An 18,503-nucleotide genomic window follows, 5' to 3' on the forward strand; every position below is an offset into this window, starting at 1 on the left:
CCCAATCGATTGATGTGGCCAAGTTACGAATAGTATTAGAAGAATTAATAGTAGGGACTATTCCCACAGAAAAATTGAAAACTTACCAGGATGAGGAATTACTGTTTTTATGCAAAAGTGTGACATGGAGAGCGAAAAGTCTACATGAAAGGTTAGAAGAAGTGGCAAATGAGATGGGAATAGACATTGAAAAAGTAAGAGCCTTACAGAAACCCTATCGAGTAGATTTCACCGAAAAAGATATTGAAAACATGAATACCACAGGACGAACAGGGCAGATTAAGGAAATAATTATTTTATTGAGAAAGTGGGGAGATGTGGATAAATGGAGAAGCAGGTGGTATAGAAAACGGGATGATGCCTCAGATAAGACATTTTCAGCATTCCCTGTATGAGAAAAGGAAAAAGTAGTGACAGAATACCCTATGAGAGAGATTCCGGGAGGAGGATACGTACATGTCCCATGGACAAGACGGGATATTTTGTCATTCACAAATGATTTCCCTCGACTGCGCAAGAAGCCTGTCGAGTGGTATAGGCAGGTAGACAGATTTGTAAAATTGTCTAAAGTACTATGGATTGATTTGAATAGTCTATTTGACATAATAGTGCCAGCAGATTTATGGACAGAGTGCAAATTGATGATAAATTGGCCAACTCAAGAATACCCTAGGGATCCTAAAACAGGAGCTCCAGACCCTGAGGTAATGAAGAAATATGAACAGATTATGGTATTTTTGAAGAACAAGGTACCCCCTAAAGAGACAGATTGGGTAAAAATTGACCGAACACATCAAGAAAGTAAGGAGTCAGTGCATGCATATTATGGGAGACTAATACTAGCTTTTAAGCAGTTTAGTGGAGATGAGAATTTGAGTGAGAAGGATTTGAGTCACTTTGTATACAGATTTGTATATGGTTTACGTCCAGAAATTGGTGAAATGATTAAACAACATACTGTTGATTGGCAAAATAGGAAAATAGATGAAGTACTAAGACATGCAAAATATTTTAGTGATGAGATTGAGGCAAAACAGCGAAAACTGAAAGAAAAAGCTATGTGGGCACAGGTAAAAGTAGCAGAAAGACAGGAAGCCCAATTAGTAGAACAGACGAAGGACACAGGAACGAGACAGAGATTTAGTCCTGGGAAAGGAAAGGGTAATATAGAAGAAGCTAAAAAGAAGTTCCCATGCCATAATTGCGGTAGGATAGGGCATTGGAAATCCGAGTGTAAATTTCCCCCAAGTACTAACAATGAAAATCCATCATTGAATCAACAGGTGCAGCATGAGGTGAGTGGTCAACTGCAGCAACAGCAGCAGGTTGTTACCCCACAGAATCAGGTGCCAAAACCGCCTTTTCCACAGAGCAGAAACTCTCAGAAGTATAGTAATGAATCGGGATTCTACAATGAAGAACAGGTAAATAAGCTGCCACACGCTGTTTCGCAGTATTGGCTGCAACGCGATGAAAGTGATTCAGAAGAAAGCTATTGACGGTGCCAAAGGGAGGAGGAAGAGTGCGTACTTGGCGCAACTCTAGAAGTAGACCAGACAGGACCATTTGTAGATGGGAAGGTTAATAATAAAAATATTACTTTCTTAGTCGATACTGGTGCTACTCGATCAACTGTTAGATCAGCTGATGTTAAGAATCTTCCTCTCTCGGATGAAACGATCCAAGTAGTTGGTGTGTCCAACAGACAGATTAAGACGTACCTTACAGAACCAGTGAAAGTTAGCATAGGGACATTTTCAGAGATGCACCGCTTTGTGGTGTGCGACACCAGTCCTGTGAATTTATTAGGTAGGGACCTGTTGTGCAAGATGAATTGCACTATATTCTGTACTCCGGATGGAATAGCCTTTGAAACACCAGATGATGATGTATTGTATAAAATGACCCTAGCTAACCGAGAAAATGAGGTCACTGAAACATATGCTGTATTCAACCCTGATGAATTACCTAAAGAATTGAAAAAGTCTGTAAAAGCGGAAGTTTGGGATTTCACTGGAGAAGATGTAGGACTAATGAGAAATGTAGACCCAATAAAAATAACCGTAAAAGAAGGAGTAACCTATCCAAACGTCCCACAATATCAATTGACACCAGAAATAAGTGAAGGAGTAACTCCTGCGATAGAAAAAATGATCACGCAAGGAATTTTGAGAGAAATAATGAGTAGTCCATGTAATTCACCAATAATGGGACTGAAAAAGCCTAATGGGAAATTCAGAATAGTGCAAGATCTGAGAAAGGTCAATAAAATTGTTGTATCATGTTGTCCCATTGTACCAAATCTATCAGTGATTTTGTATCAGATTCCCCATGATGCAGAATGGTATACAGTGATTGATCTGTGCCATGCTTTATTTTCCATTCTATTACACCATGACAGTCAGCACATTTTTGCATTTCGTTTTGGTGAGCGTATTTTGGCATGGTGCCGAATCCCACAGGGGTATACAGAGAGCCCCTCAATATTTAATCAGCTTTTGAAGAAGTCTTTGGAGAGTCTAGAAATGCCCGAAAGTTCTGTACTAGTTCAGTACATCGATGACCTACTGGTGGCGTCGAAAACACGTGAAGCTTGTGAAGTAGAAACAATAGCCTTACTGAATCATCTGGCAGATGGAGGACTTAAAGTGTCACCATCGAAATTGCAATTTTGTAAAAAAGAATTACAGTATTTGGGACATAATATTGAGAAGGGACTAAGGAAAATAACAATAGACAGAATCAGGATCATAAAAGGAATGAGAGCTCCCATGACCCTAAGAGAGGTGAGAATGTTTTTGGGAATGGTTGGATATTGTCGTCAGTGGATTAGTAACTTTTCTCTGATTGCAAAACTTTTGGTACGACTGACGAGAAGTGATGTGAAAGACCCCATTGATTTAAGCAAGGAAGAATTGGCAGGATTTAAACGGTTGAGAGATGGTTTGTGTGAAGCACCTGCATTAGGTATGCCCGACTATGAGAAAGAGTTTGAATTGTATTGCAGCAAAATAAATGGATGTGCACTTTCTGTGTTAATACAGAAGCATGGAAAGATGAGGAGACCAATTGCATACTTTTCATCAATGCTTGACCCAGTAGCTGTAGCTTTACCTGGATGTTTGAAAGCGGTAGCTGCAACATGCTGAAGTTTGGAGCAGAGTGAAGGAATTGTGATGGGATATCCATTGAAAGTGTTTGTACCTCATGATTTAAGCAAGGAAGAATTGGCAGCATTTAAACGGTTGAGAGATGGTTTGTGTGAAGCACCTGCATTAGGTATGCCCGACTATGAGAAAGAGTTTGAATTGTATTGCAGCGAAAGAAATGGATGTGCACTCTCTGTGTTAATACAGAAGCATGGAAAGATGAGGAGACCAATTGCATACTTTTCATCAATGCTTGACCCAGTAGCTGTAGCTTTACCTGGATGTTTGAAAGCGGTAGCTGCTACATGCCGAAGTTTGGAGCAGAGTGAAGGAATTGTGATGGGATATCCATTGAAAGTGTTTGTACCTCATGATGTGGCAATCCTGTTAACAAGGAGTCGTACTCAGTATATGACACACAGTCGACTGACAAAGTTTGAGAAGGTCATATTAGGTGCAACCAATGAGAGTCTTGCAAGATGTTTGAATGTGAATCCTGCAACGTTGTTGCCTGATGCTGAGAATGTGGAGGTAAGAGATGAAGCAGATCATGATTGTTTGGATGTACTTGATTTTTGCACAAAACCACGACCAGATATAAAAGATGTACCTCTGCCAGAAAGTGATTTTGTGATGTTTGTTGATGAGTCTTGTTTGAGAACAGATGAAGGAGTGCTGAGTGCAGCATACGCAGTATGTGCACTCGCAGCAGTAATGGAAGCATCCTATCTGAAAGGAATGCTGAAGTGGTAGGGAAATTGCTTGAGGCGATACCGCTGCGTAGACAATTGGCTGTTGTGAAATGTGCTGCTCATAGTCAAGGTGGTGGTTATATTGCCATCGGAAACAGGTATGCTAATGACATGGCACAATATTGTGCACGGAATCAGAATTCGGTAAATCGGGCAAAGGAAAGAGAAATGTCTTCTTGCTCATTGATGTTTACTAACATTGTGGGAACTTGGGAAGAAGTAAGACAGTTGCAAGAAGAGGCAGGAGAAGAGGAAATGAAACAGTGGGTAAAAGCAGGATGTGCACCAAGAGAAAAGGATCATGTGTGGGTCTATCGAGATGGAAGACCAGTTATGCCTGATAGCATGATGTGTACCATGGCACGGATGTATCATGGCCAGGGACACATAGGGAGAGACGCCATGATCAGGTCATTTAAGCAGACCTGTTACAATGCAAAGTTCAGACTTGTAACAGAAAGTCTTTGTCAGAGATGCCTGATATGTCAGCAGTACAATCCTGGAAGAAAGACAGTAGTAAGTCTAGGAACAATAGGCCGAGAAGGAGGACCTTTTACCAGAATGCAAGTGGATTTCATTGAAATGCCTCCCTGTAACAGACTGAGGTATGTTTTGGTTATCGTTTGTCTATTCTCTAGATGGGTGGAAGCATTCCCTACAAGAAGAAATGATGGGATGACGGTAGCAAAGCTATTGTTGAGGGAGTTCATCCCTAGGTTTGGGTTCCCAGTGACAATTGAATCAGACCGAGGAGGACATTTTCATAATGAAATTATGAAATTGATTTGTGAAGCATTGAATGTACAACAAAAACTGCATTGTGCCTACCGACCAGAGGCTTCTGGTGTGGTTGAACAAATGAATGGTACTATCAAAAATAGAATAGGGAAAATGTGTTTGGCCACGGGTATGAAATGGCCTGATGTCTTGCCTCTAGTACTCATGACTATTAGATCAATTCCAGACAGAACTACAGGGTTAAGTCCTCACTAAATAATCATGGGACGCGCCATGAGACACTTGTTTGTACCAGTCAACAAGTTAATGACTATAACTGATGACATGGTGTTAGAATACTGTAAAGGCCTGGCTGACGCAGTTCATTCTGTGTTTCATCAGGTTGGAGCGGATGCCACCACTCTTGAAAAGAAGCAGGCCCATGATCTGAGTCCAGGGGACTGGGTGAGGATAAAGGTCCACAGAACAAGAAATTGTTTGGTCCCAAGGTGGGGAAAGCCAAGACAAGTCATTCTGACCACAACAACAGCAGTGAAGTGTGCTGGACTGAAAAACTGGGTCCATGCAAGCCATACATTGAGGATTCCAAATCCAGTGGACAGCACAGAAAAATAATACTTTGATGAATCAGAATCAAGTACTGAGTCAGATGACGGAGAGGCAAAAACAAAAGAAAATGCTGAAAGGGGGGGAAACAGAACCACGTCTAACTTTGGTCCCCAGAAGTAGCTCTCTGAGAAGAAGATTGCAGATTTCTGATACTAGTTCAGATTCTGAAAACGAACCAGGAACACGACGTTCCAGGAAAGAGCATAAAAAGAACAAAGAAAAGGACAATGAAGAAACTGTAAAAGAAATCGGTGAAAAAGAAGTACAAGATGAAAGATTGAGAGAAATTCCACCTGAAATAGCAAATTCAAGTGAACAAGGGACAAGTACAGCGAGAGAGGGACAGATTTCTGCGGAAGAACCCCGAGGAGGTGTAGGGAACTCCAACATCGAGTTAGGTGAAGGGACAAGTAGTCAGCAGGAAGATTGCGTGTCGGAGACCCGAGGAGGGACAGAAGTAGGGAAAACAAAACAAGTGGTGGAAAAGGAAATTGTTGAAGAGAAAAAGCAAGTTGAGACAGAGTCTGAAGAAAGCGAAAACGAGATACCTGAAGGTCGAATTCTGAGAAAGAGAGCTTGGAGAAATGAGAAGAATGACAAAGGAGGTAAACTGAAAAGAGTTGCAAAAGATGATGTTTGGCCAAATAAAATAAAGAGATTAAGATATCGATTAACACGAGTGAATTCACAAAGAGCTGAACAAGTGAATGAAGTGACAAGCCAGGAGAAATCAAAAGAAGAGGAGACAAGTACAAATGAAGAAAGCAAGAAAACAAGGAAAGCTAACCAGAAATATAAGTCACCGGAATGGACGTACGTGGCCCTGCCTGAAAAGGGAGAAGAGGCAGATAGTCAAGGAAATCCAGAGGAGACTGTACTGAAAGTAGTTGAAGAAGAAGAAGAATCAGAAATCCTGAGAGTTAACTTGTCCGACATCGGGGAAGAAGAAACGGAAGTTCAGGAGATTCTGTACTTGAATGACGAGAGGAAAGTGAAAAACGATGAGATGCCAAACTGAATAGATTGAGAAAAACTGTTGGTGAAGAAACAATTAATTAGGTCAAAGATAGAAACTGGTAGAACCAAGTAGGTGCTTAGAGCCTTGGGTTAGAAATCTAGTTGTGAAGTAGAAGAGGCTAAGTCAAAAGACACAGTCCAATTTAACGAGATGGCTAACATAGATAGTAGCAAAAGTAGATGTACATTCATGAAAAGATGGTGTAAAATGTGTTGTTGTTGTACAGGATTATTAATGCTTCTTTGGCGTATACTAGCTTTACTAATTTCTTTTAAGGTTACTATAGACACATTAGAAGGACATAATGAAAACATCACTAATATAGGGAAAGTTCAAAAGGTAGTTCCGACTAGAATAGATAGTAATTATTTACATAAGGACAGGTCTATAACAGATTTTTCTAATAATGTGTTTTCAAAATTATTGTATGAATATATAAAGACAATGGATGTAAGGGACTGCTATGTATGCATGCAGTTACCTGCCTCTGTTTCAGAAGGAGTGACTTATCACCACCTTCCAGCAACGTATGGAATAACATGTAGTGTAATAGCTAGTTTATTTTATCAGACAGGTAACTTAGAGTATTATTTCTCAGATGTAAATAACATTTTTGCGCAAGTACCTACTATTAACAAACTAAACAAGGTAAAACCTGCAAAAGTATTGGATGAATTTTTCTTAGAAACTAAGAAACTAACATTAGAGTATATTTTTAGAAACAATTTGACTTGCAGTTTGAAGAAAGAGGAAAAGACATTCTTAGACATGGTTGAAGAAAGGAGATCGAAAATGCAAAGAAAGGCAGCAGAAGGGAAAGTGGAGAAAACAGTCTGGGATGTGGGAATGGAAAAACATTTGAAAGGAGAAGCTAGCCCAACTATAGCTTTGGATTGGCCACAGAAAGGGAAGTTATGCATTAGAAGGAATCAGGGGGCCCGATTCACAGAACTAACTTAAGACAAAATCCTAAACTTACTACTTTTGGTATTCACAGAAGTTAGGATTTTGTCTTAAGTTTGTCTTAAGACAAACTTAAGACAGACTTAAGACAGACTTAAGACAGACTTAAGTTTGGATTTTGTCTTAAGTCTGTCTTAAGTCTGTCTTAAGTCTGTCTTAAGTTTGTCTTAAGACAAACTTAAGACAAAATTCTAACTTCTGTGAATACCAAAAGTAGTAAGTTTAGGATTTTGTCTTAAGTTAGTTCTGTGAATCGGCCCCAAACTGTGTATGATAGTTATTTCTTAGGTAATAGTGAGTGCCATGATACATACCAAATCATGGGTGGATGGGGATTTAAAGGTGGAAGAGATCCAGTCTTTCCAGGACTGTATTTTATTTGTGGGAACAGGGTATATTATCGTTTGCCAGACCATTGGTATGGCACATGTTATGTTGGCCTGGTTTTTCCAAAAATCTTTCATATGGATAGAGGAGAAGATGGTGTACATAGTTTAGCTAATCATTTAACACGTAGTAAAAGAGAATCTTGGACGGAAATTGTAGGCGACATTTTTGGAGCATTGATACCAGCAGTGGGAATATCTCTGAATGCAAACAACTTTCAACAGTAGTGGATCGCTTGTCAACAAGCACAGCTGGAGGATTTTTATTGGTAGATACTGAAATGGTTGCTATGCGTGCTATGGTAATGCAAAATCGACTTGCCCTTGATTTACTATTGGCAAAAGAGGGTGGAGTCTGTGGAATGCTGAAAGTTCAACATTGTTGTACTTACATTCCTGACGAAAGTAAAGATTTGAAAATTTACATTAAGAATATTACAGAATTGCATGACGAAATTGTACCACTGGAGGTTGAAGGTGTTTGGGAGAAGATTGGAAAGAAAATAGCTGCTATTAAAAACTTCTTAGTTAAAATACGTAGTACATTTATAGGTAAAATATTGTTTCCATTAACATGTGTGATTCTCATAATATTAATGATAAGATTAGGTTGCATGTGTTGTAGACATAATAAAAACAAGAAAAAAATGAAAAGAGAAAAATTAAGTAGAAAAGACAAGAAACAAGAAATAGAATTGGAGGAGATAGAATTGGAAGAGTGGAAGGAGAGTATGTATGAATCAGCAAATAGAGAGGAAACTGAACTATGATTAAGCGCAAGAAAACATTTTTAAAATTCCGTAAAAGAAAGAACAACATTTTTGGTTTTATGGTGATAAAATCACCAAAGGGGGGATTGCTGGAGCGGGTTACAAAAATGTTGTATACCCTCCCCATTTGCATGTTTATATACTAATTAGATTAATTAATTAACTATAATAGAACTAATAGTTTGCAGTGGAAAATAAATAATCAACCTTATTATTAACTGAAATACACGTGGGTTTGCATTTGCATGGCCTAATTAATATGTAAACTAATTATGTACGCATACTAATAATAGACAATTAGAATATTGCATGCTATATGGTGCTTTTGTGATGTATTTGTGATTTGTGCTTTATTATGGAAGTATAAACCGCACTGAGTGTTGCTTTCTGCTAGATAAATACACACACATATGGGTATTAGCGAGGGAATAACATTTTATTAGTCATTTCTATGTATTAATTACGTTTTTGTGTTTCTTTTGCTTAAGTTGACCATTTTGGCCTGCCATAAAATGGCTGCCTCCTGTGATAGACCTAACCGACGACGTACCATGAGGTCCTGGGTGAAGTGCGCCTGCGCGAATGCCAGCAACAGTGGCCTCTTCCTGACCCCAGAAGAACATGTACCTTTCAAGGACGCTCTGGGAAGTCAGCCAGTTATTTGAACAAAGACTGTTATGTGCACCGGAACTGACAAAGGTCGTAACCCGAGAGACATTTTTCGTGAGAACCCAAAAGGATGATCCCTGATTGTCCAATCAGCAAACTCGGATGCCCAAACTTTGATACTTTTAACATTGATTTTACTATAAATTATGGTAGAATAGAGAGGTTGCATGTCGCATCATCCATTTCCTGATGTTATGCTGACGGAGAGGACGGTGACACTGCAGGACAGCTGTTTCCCTGAATCTTTGACAGACTGAACTGATGACCAAACTTTGACTTAGAGGACGACAAATTAGCCAGAATAGGTAAATATGATGATTGACAGTTTGCATGACAAATGATTTAACTTGCATTAATTAGATAAAGATTGAATTGACTAAATTGCCAAGTGAGTTGGGTTGTTTATTTGTAGATAATGTATTATACTGAAATGATTAAGAATTAGAAATTCATTTAAACCAGCAACTAGCAGATCCACCGCCAAAATTATGAGAGGAATACCAAAAGTAGAATTTAGGGCCTAATGAGTTACGGAAGGTACTGTAGATGTGTTTCTCATTAGGGTAAAAAGGCATTTCCTTTCATATCAGCGTTTGGAAGATAATCACCTCCCGGAAAAATATAGATCGATGGTGAGTGAATGTTGGTGTTATGGGCCCCACCAGCGAATGTATTCAATGTGTGTGTTTGCGAGATCTTTGGTCTGTGACGGAGGGAGGGATTTTGCATTCCACGCTGCAGCAGCCCCACGTGTTCAGGTGAGGACGTAGACGTAGCTGAGATGATTTTATGTAGTTTATTGAGTCCATAAGTAGATGTTACAACAAGCCCCACCAGGAGCAGCCTCCTAGCTGCTCAGCCCATCTTACAACTGACCACACTCACACACGAGGCACCCCAGCATTCTACTCATGTCACTCACACCAACATTCTACACGGAACACTCACACTGGCTGAGCAGCTAGTTACAAAGAGAAAGGGAACATATATACATAACCTGAGGATACTACACGCTATTTTTTACTTAAAACTCTTAAAATTCATAAGTCAGGTTTTATTGAATGGATTTAATTGGTTTTGGTGTCATTTTATTAACTATATGTTTCTCTATTATTCTAAATTGGTGTGGGATTTTCCTTGTGTTTTATTTCCACTTTATTACTGTTTGTTTGCTGCATACATACTTAACACAGTGCCTTTAATTTAAGGCAGACTGCTTTTGTGCCAAGCTACCAGAGGGTTAAGTGCAGGTTAATTTACTGACTTTCATGGTTCACCCTGACAAGGATTGTGGTTGTTGTTTGAGTCTGTATTTCACTCCCTCAAACAATAACCCAATTTGATACATACAGGATTGTGAGAACTGGCCTTAGTCTTCCATAGAAATTTGGGAGGGGGGTGACTATACAGACACAGGCATCAGTAGCTCAGCTTCAGCCAACCAAACACGTTGCAGGACAATAAATGTTTTTACATTTTGTTAAAGGGTACGTAAGAAATGGAGAAGTGAAAAATGTTGTCAACAAGAGAAAAAAATGCAAAATGTATCCCCAACGACTTCCTTTCATTCAAAATGGAGGACAACATTTTACAAACATTTCACCAAAAACAGGAAAAATATTTCTCTGGATACAGGATAGTAAAGCATGTCTTAGAAAAGCTAATGAAATTCATGATTGTGTTTTCAACCCATATGGCTCTGTTGTCTTATGAAAAAGATATGCCTACAGGTGGCAATGGTCAGGGATTTAGAAATGTAGTGACAGCAGTGTAGCTCTGTTACACGAGGCGTTTCCCAGTGTAAAGAGAAATACACTGACTTTGATGCCATCCGTGACCGCAGCGGATGAGGTAGAGTGCAAGAGATGGGAGCGCACGAGGCTGTTCAGCCGCATACATTCATCAAAGCAGCATTGAGGCCTATACACTGCTAAGGGCCAGGAGACATAAAATGTCGCAAGGCACCATCTTCAGATGCATTTTTTTGGGATAACTCATCACGGCTTACAGCAAAAGAAGAAAACAGATTTCAGTTGATGTGGCAGTCGCCATGAGCAAACCCTGACCTCTTGTACTTAAACCACAAGATTTTTTTTTTTTACATGCAACTTAACGCTATGTTCTTTTTTTTTCAGCAGACACTTGTCATGAATATAAGCGCACTGGACCGTGCACTGCTCACCTACACTGCCCTGGCTCTGGGTTCCAGATGGCTAACTACATCTGATCCCATTACTCCGCCGCCCCGTCGTGCCCGGGCCACGCGCTGAGACTGACAAAGCCTCAGAGCGGGGTCAGCTTCCTGACAGGACCATCTGCCTGCAGAGTGATGTACAGTACTAAAAGTGGGCGGGCTATATTTAGAGGCAGGTCCAAGCCGGTGACGGGCCGGCCTCACGTCCCTTCGCGGCAGCACGGCCCTGCTCTCCGGCTGCAGCTCTGCGCCAGGTCCTTATTCATGATGCATTAACGGGCAATGGGGCTGAAAAGCAAGATAAGAAAATAAAGTTAACTCGTCATCAGCCGCAAGGCGGGAAACCGCACGAGGACCACGGGCGGGACCACTCTGGGATTTTATGTCCAACGAGCACGGCCTTACAACTTTCAGCTTCTGCGAGTGGATTGGGAGGATTTAAAGGTCTGGGAAAGGATTACCTACGGTGCACAGCTGATGCTCGTTTGAAGTCAGGTGAGTCGAATAATGTGTCCCTCTAGGGCTTATCAAGGCCAATGCCTCTAAACTATTATTATAAAGCAATTGAGACCCCGCTGCTGGTGCACTCAAGAGCTTGCATTGGTGCAGTTTGCTACAGTGTCTTTCTTTGGCTGCTGCAGTGCTGCTTGGTGTTCCCACACTGCACGTGCCACGTGCTGTCGACTACATTCCAGATAAAAAAGGAGTCATCACAATTGCACGTCTTCCCTGCAGGTGTGCCAATGACTCGCCTTCTACCCTGGGCAGTCACAGACCAAGTGCCCCACACAAACGAATAGCACTACAAAAGGAGACACCTTTTAAAGGTGCAAACCATGGGCTAGACTCCATAACGTTGTACTAGTCGCAAGCAATTTTCCACCATCACCTACTCCAACTAGACGTGCAACAATCACATTCGCACCTATCGACCGGTTCAAAATGGCAATTTTTACACCAGTTGGTTGCTTCAAATGTCAGGGGTAAATTGCTTTGTACCTGTGCAAACTTTAGGTGCACTTGTAACACAAAGTCGTATTTACAGGTAATACATGATGCATTTGCGATCGAAAGCATGCCTACAGACAAATTGTGTCTATAAAGAAAATTGTTTTGAAAATGACTTGTTCATACAGAATTACTATATGACATTACGTTGGTTCCAAAATTCAGTCTGTCAGAACGTGTAACTATCCTACTTTCAACATTTAAAAGAGAAAGACATTTCAGTTTGAAATACACGGGCTTCTTTATAAAACAAAAACAAAAAACAAAAGCTTTCAGTTTTGGAATGCAAACAAAGGGATATCAGTCTGCTCTATTTGTAGCCAATCACAGGCGGTCGCAAATAGCAACCTATCTAGTCAATATTCATTACACAGGTAGTTCTGCGGCCACCTCAACTAGATATTTCGCAATGCCATCGCCTTGCAAAATTAAAGAGTGCTCGCGAAAAGTTAGTTCACAATTTGGTCCATTCTGTTGATACATCTTGCCCTACGTGCATTACACAACAACATGTGACCATACAGATTTCTTACAGGTGTGGAAAGCAGGGTGAACAGGGGCCTGGGTGTAACGTGCTCATGCATGTGTGTGTAGCACTGGAGTCCAAAGGGTATGAAAAGTTGCTTCTAGTGGTGAGTGCACAACACAACTGGTGCTAGACAGGCATCAAGAAAACAGCTATACTGTGTCACTGAATGTGCAGGGTTATCGTAACACAACACATACCCAAGGCATTTCATATAGCAACGTGTTCATCAGAATGGCCACAGAGTGAATGTCACATGCGTGCAGTTGCAGGGCACCAGGATCTAGGAGACCAGTTACCTGGAAGGCTGCAGATCAGATCACAGGAATCTGCAGATAAGGTAATAAGAATCTGTTCCCATGACGATTGTTACCTGGCTAACGCTCCCTCCTGCATTCACTTGCTAGCAGTAAGAATCAGAAATGCGCTCTTGCTGTTTGCGTTTGCCCGTTGGACGTCTGCTGGATAACTAACTTTTAGTTGCTGTCCATTTGAGCACACTAAATAAAGAGGATTCTAAATGGATCCATGTGCCTCACTGAATACACAGCTTTGATGATACGCACAATGTCCTGCGTCTCAAAATCCTCGAGGCGTAATCTGAAGGACCGCCTCATTCCCTGGTTCTGCTATTGTAGGCTGTTTGCAAGAGAAAATGGATTGGAACATGAGATTGCGAGAGAGAAATAGGTAAAATGACACAGCAAGACAATGCAAAGCTGGATTGATTGCTTGAGACATCAAGCCCATTACCCTAGTAGCGAACTTGCCACTAAGCAGTTTTCCCTACCCCAGCATGGACCACTATGCTTAGAAAGGCAGAAGTGCCCTCAACAGATATTACAAGGCAGGAGTCAGGCATACTGAGCACAGGTCTGGCACGCACTTGCCACTTCCCATTACTACTTCACTGTGCTATGTACTACCAATCAGGTCAATAGTCATCTAAGGTCAAGAATTTGAGAGCATAATCACTTCCGGTATTTGTTGCTCATCTGCGGTTGGCTGTTGAAGCGGTCATCACTAACCTTTATTTTTCTAGCTACTTTCTTTGCTATACATGCTGTGTACCATGAATTGCCATTCAGTGTGGGAGCAAGACGAGCGAGTGCCTTTACATTTCTGGCGTATCTTCTTCCATACAACTTTTCTTTTTGGAAAGAAAATCAATTTTATCCACTGTCCTCTCACTTTACATATGGATTAGTGACGTAAAGGCTCTCATATCACTCACTTGATTCACAGCCTTAATGTTGGCGCAATGTCACATCAGGAAGTGTGTTAGATATATTAATGATGAAAAGCGAAAGTGGGGCAAGCCTATGGGAAAATAACATTATTTATATCGTAAATTTCAAACAATATAAAATGCTCTAAATTAAAAAAATAAAATGCATATCCTATCCAGACGTGCGGCAAGACAACACTAAGACGCACAGAAATGACTTTCTGTTGTCTCATGGTGTTTTTGCCACCTGACCCAAAGGGGCTTTACACAGAACACTTGATTCAGCCGTGCCAAGTTTATAAGTGTCACACACCGTACCACCTTTTTGGTACATGGCTGGGCATTCAGTTGTTACTTATTCATATTCATGGTGGCTATTATAATTTGCCCTTGCCACAGGCCTCAATTACTACTGCACTTCAGTTACCGCTTACATTCTTCATACACTAGACTCTCCAATGATAGCAAGGACGAGCAATGAAGATTTACTCCATCAAGTTGAACTAGGTTTGGAATTGGAATAAATTATGCCATCATAATACAGCACACAAAAATAACTCTCTATACCTTTAAGAGTAACAGGTCTTAGTTTGGATATTGGAAATTTGGGGAAAGCTGAAATCACAAATACAACAAAGTATGAGCACCTTCCAAGATTCGCCCCGTGTTCAAAGTGTTAACCTGGTGTGGTGTTACAGTTCACATGACTTGGATCTCTACGGATTCTCTATGGATAGTGTTGCCCATTAAGGGCAGGCTGTGGGGTCTCAGTTGTCCTCAAAACCTTCCGGCCTGTGTTTTTTAAGGCTTGAAAACTATTAAGGCGTGCTGTTTCCGTACAAAGAAGTGTTCCAGGTGACCACACTCCCTGGACCCGTCAGATCATCAGAAGCACGAGCCCTCACTCACAAATGGTGGCATGCGTTGAACGCTCTGAATATCTTTGCTGCTGTAAATATCCATTAGAGAGATAGTACGGTAATCCCAATACAAGTCAGCATTCCAACAAAGACGCCAACAGCCATTTAGTAGTTCTAGCCCAATATTGGGCTATTCATGATTTTATTTATTTATTTTGAAAGTTTTATAGAGTGCGAACAAGATCCTAAACGGATATCAGAGCGCTATACAGTCAATACAGTTACTATACAACAAATAGATGTCAAACAAAGCACATATACAAAGCCTCTTGTAGAAGCAAAGCAGTCAGGAGAAATGCAAAAACTATCCTGTTGTGTTAGACAGCGGGAAGATATAATGTCTAGGTTGCTTAGATGGTCCACTATCCCAATATAGATAGGGGCATGGGTGCGATTGGACTCCAGATATCTATAGTCCATACTCAAGTGAATTTGGCCATGAGGATCGATCCTTTTTGAAAGAATCAGTAGAGGGGTTAAGTCTGGTTTCTGGAGGTAAGGCATTCCAGATTCTGGGCACCATCCCAGAGAAGGATCGGTTATATGTTTTCTTCTTATGGAACCTTTGTGGTTTCAGTAGTAGGTTATCCGCACTTCTTGAAGATCTGATCCCACCAGAGATCGTCAGTTTCTGTGCCAGATAGCTGGGTGCATTGTGATGCATGGCTTTGTGCGTAATACATGCTATTTTCAGATGAATTCTGGCTTCCAGAGGTAGCCAGTTCAAGGATTGTAGATCCGGGGAGATGTGGGAACTTCTTTTAGAGCCAGTGATGAGTCTCGCTGCAGCATTGATAGAAGCTCTTAACGGTGCAGTTGATGCTTTGGGTAGGCCACAAAGAGAGATACTACCGTATTCCAGTCTAGGTATAACTAGAGCTTGTACTGCCTGCTTGAAGTCGTTGAATGGTAGGAAAAGTTTAAGTTTCCTTAGCGTGTTTATCTGGAAGTTTGCTCCCTTTGTAGCATTGCTGATGTGTTTTTGCATATTGAGGTTACTGTCAAGAGTAATTCCTAGTGATTTCGCTGAGTCCACGATGGTAGGTTGATCTTTGAGTGCCGTAAGATGTTTAATCCAAACTTGCATTATGGAGACTTGGGCGGGTGGAGCTATTAGAAGGAATTCGGTTTTTAGGGCATTCAATTTGAGATGGTTTTCTGCTAGCCAAGTTTGGGTGTTCCTAAGCGTTGTATTAAGCAATATGATGTCTTCTAAGGTGTGGATCTTAAGGTATAGTTGTGTGTCGTCGGCGTACATGTGATATTGTACGTTAGATACGTGTAGAATTTCGGTGAGTGGTTCCATGAAGGGGTTAAACAATGTCAGGGATAGTGAAGACCCTTGTGGGACTCCCAGAGTTACTGGGACGGGTTTGGACAAGGGGTTATTGACCTTGAATTGTTGTGTCGGATTATGGAGAAATGAGGTAAACCAGTTTAGCACTTCTCCTGACAATTCCATTCTATGTTCCAGGAGGTCTAACAGGTTCTCGTGTTTGACCGTATCAAAGGCTGAGGAGAGGTCTAGTAGGATGAGTAAGCAGGATCCATTTTGATCAAGGATTTGTAACGCATCGTCAATTATGTGTGTCATGGCCGATTCGGTGCTATGACCTGCTCGGAAGCCTGATTGGTGTTTGTTAAGGAGGTCAAAGTGATCAATATGCCTCGTCAATTGTAGCTGAACACATTTTTCCAATAGTTTGGCCAAGGTAGGAATGTTGGAAATTGGGCGATAGTTGTTTAGGTCCGTAGGGTCGGCCGTGGGCTTCTTTAGAATGGGTGACACCTGGCCAGCTTTGAGGGTGTCTGGGATGCAACCTTGTTGAAGTGAGCTGTTTATGATCTTGGTCCAGAGAGGCAGAAGCAGAGGAGTAAGGTCTTTGACAGCATTAGCGGGGAGAGGATCGGTGAAGTGGTTGGCAGGGTTCAGGGCACTTAGTATTTTGCCTACGGTTTCGTCAGAATAGGTGGTAAAGGAAGACCAGGCTGCGTCATTTTTTAGATCAAGCTTTGAAGGGATTTGGTATGATGCAATTGGAAATGCTGGGTTTTTTTTGTATGCGGTCCCACGTGTAGGGTTAGATCAATTAGGAGGTCCTTTTTGATGGTGTCAGTCTTCTGGGTGAAGAAGAAGGAGAATTCTTCACAGTTTAGTTGCGGGCATGATAAGTCTTGTGGACGTTGTGGTGCATCCTTGCATTGGGTTTTGATTAATTCAAAAAGTTTTTGGGGGCGGTTTCTTGCTTGGTCTAGTTGGAGGCTGAAGAAGTCAGCCTTGGTGCACTTGATCTTTCGGTAATATGCATTTCTCTTTGTCCTAAGGATCTTGGTGGTTGGCAGATGGAACAGATCTCCAGGTTCGTTCAGATGTTCTGAGCGAACGTCTGTCCTCATTAAGTATTCCGTTGTACCAGGGCTTATAGTCTTTTATGGAGAGTCTGTTTAGTTGAAGAGGTGCGACCTCATTTATTATCAAAGTCATGGCGTAGTGGTAATGATTGGTGAGATCGAGTACTTCGGAAGAGACTGCAGGGGGTCGAAGTAGGTTGTAACTGGGGGATGGCAAAATGTTAGGGTTGATTTTTTTCAGGTTTCTTTTCCATATTTTAGGTCTTGTGGATGGCGCAGAGTTAAATTTCACAATTTCCTTGATGTAAAAGGTAATAATATGATGGTCTGACCAGTCACAGGGTTGGATCGACTCGATCTGAATGGAATCTGTTATAGAGATTATTAAATCCAGGATTAAACCTTTATCGTGTGTAGGGCTGTTACAGATTAGGGTTAGATCTAGGTCATCTAGGAAGTTTTTTAGACTATTGACCACTGTGTCATTGTGATCGTTCCAATGTAGATTGAAGTCTCCAAGGAATATTTGGGTGCATCGGCGCCCCATATTCGTCGATACCATATCCATGAAATGTTCGGTGAAGGCGAGGTCCTCACTTGGTGGATGATAGATGGTGTGAATAGAACATAATGGTTTGCCATTGCTGGTGATGTCGCGGCATAAGTATTCGCAAGAGGGGAATGCAAGGGATATGGCTCTGTTTACTGAAATATTGCTACGATGTATACAGGCGATACCTCCCCCTGTTTTATCGGTTCTGTCTAATCTAATGATGTCGTAGTTTGGGGGTACTAATATGTCAATGATTGGTGTGGAGGAATCTTCAGTTAACAGTAACAGGTCCGGTTCCTGTGTGAGAATGAGGTCAGCTATGTCAGCTGCGTGTCTAGATGCCGATCTACAGTTTAAGAGTATGCATTTAAGCCGGGGCGTGATGAAGGATGAGGTAGGTTCCTGAGTGAGGGGGATTCTTCTTAGGTTGTTGTTAATAACGCCTCTAGTGATGGGTTTAGTAGTCCTGTGAGGGTTGGAGGGGATAGTAGGGCTCATCATTGAGGCGGGAGTGAGCTTGTTTAAGGGAGCGGGTTCATATGAGTTTAACAGAGAGTAAGTCGCTCTCCGAAAGCGGATCAGTGCTTCTGATTGGTCGGGTTGAATTATTACAGGAGGGGACTGAATTCCATCTGGGGGATTGAGTTTCGAAGTGACTGTTCAATGGT

At 41.3% G+C, this 18,503-nt stretch overlaps 2 protein-coding genes across 4 annotated transcripts in view; one reads left to right on the forward strand and one right to left on the reverse strand.

The window, feature by feature from the left end:
• Positions 1–18,503, reverse strand: part of CMSS1 (cms1 ribosomal small subunit homolog) — a 1,297,886-nt gene that overhangs the window by 257,179 nt on the left and 1,022,204 nt on the right. The gene's annotated exons all lie outside the window — the stretch shown is intronic.
• The window catches only part of FILIP1L (filamin A interacting protein 1 like), a 946,987-nt gene continuing 939,906 nt past the window's right edge, over positions 11,423–18,503 (forward strand). For both annotated transcript variants that reach the window (XM_085622364.1, XM_085622365.1), the window contains exon 1: positions 11,423–11,743. The gene's annotated coding sequence lies outside the window, so the exon portion shown is untranslated. The remainder of the gene's footprint in view (positions 11,744–18,503) is intronic.

The sequence above is a fragment of the Triturus cristatus genome, chromosome 8 (assembly GCF_964204655.1).
Source record: "Triturus cristatus chromosome 8, aTriCri1.1, whole genome shotgun sequence".
Classification (NCBI taxonomy): Eukaryota; Metazoa; Chordata; class Amphibia; order Caudata; family Salamandridae; genus Triturus; species Triturus cristatus.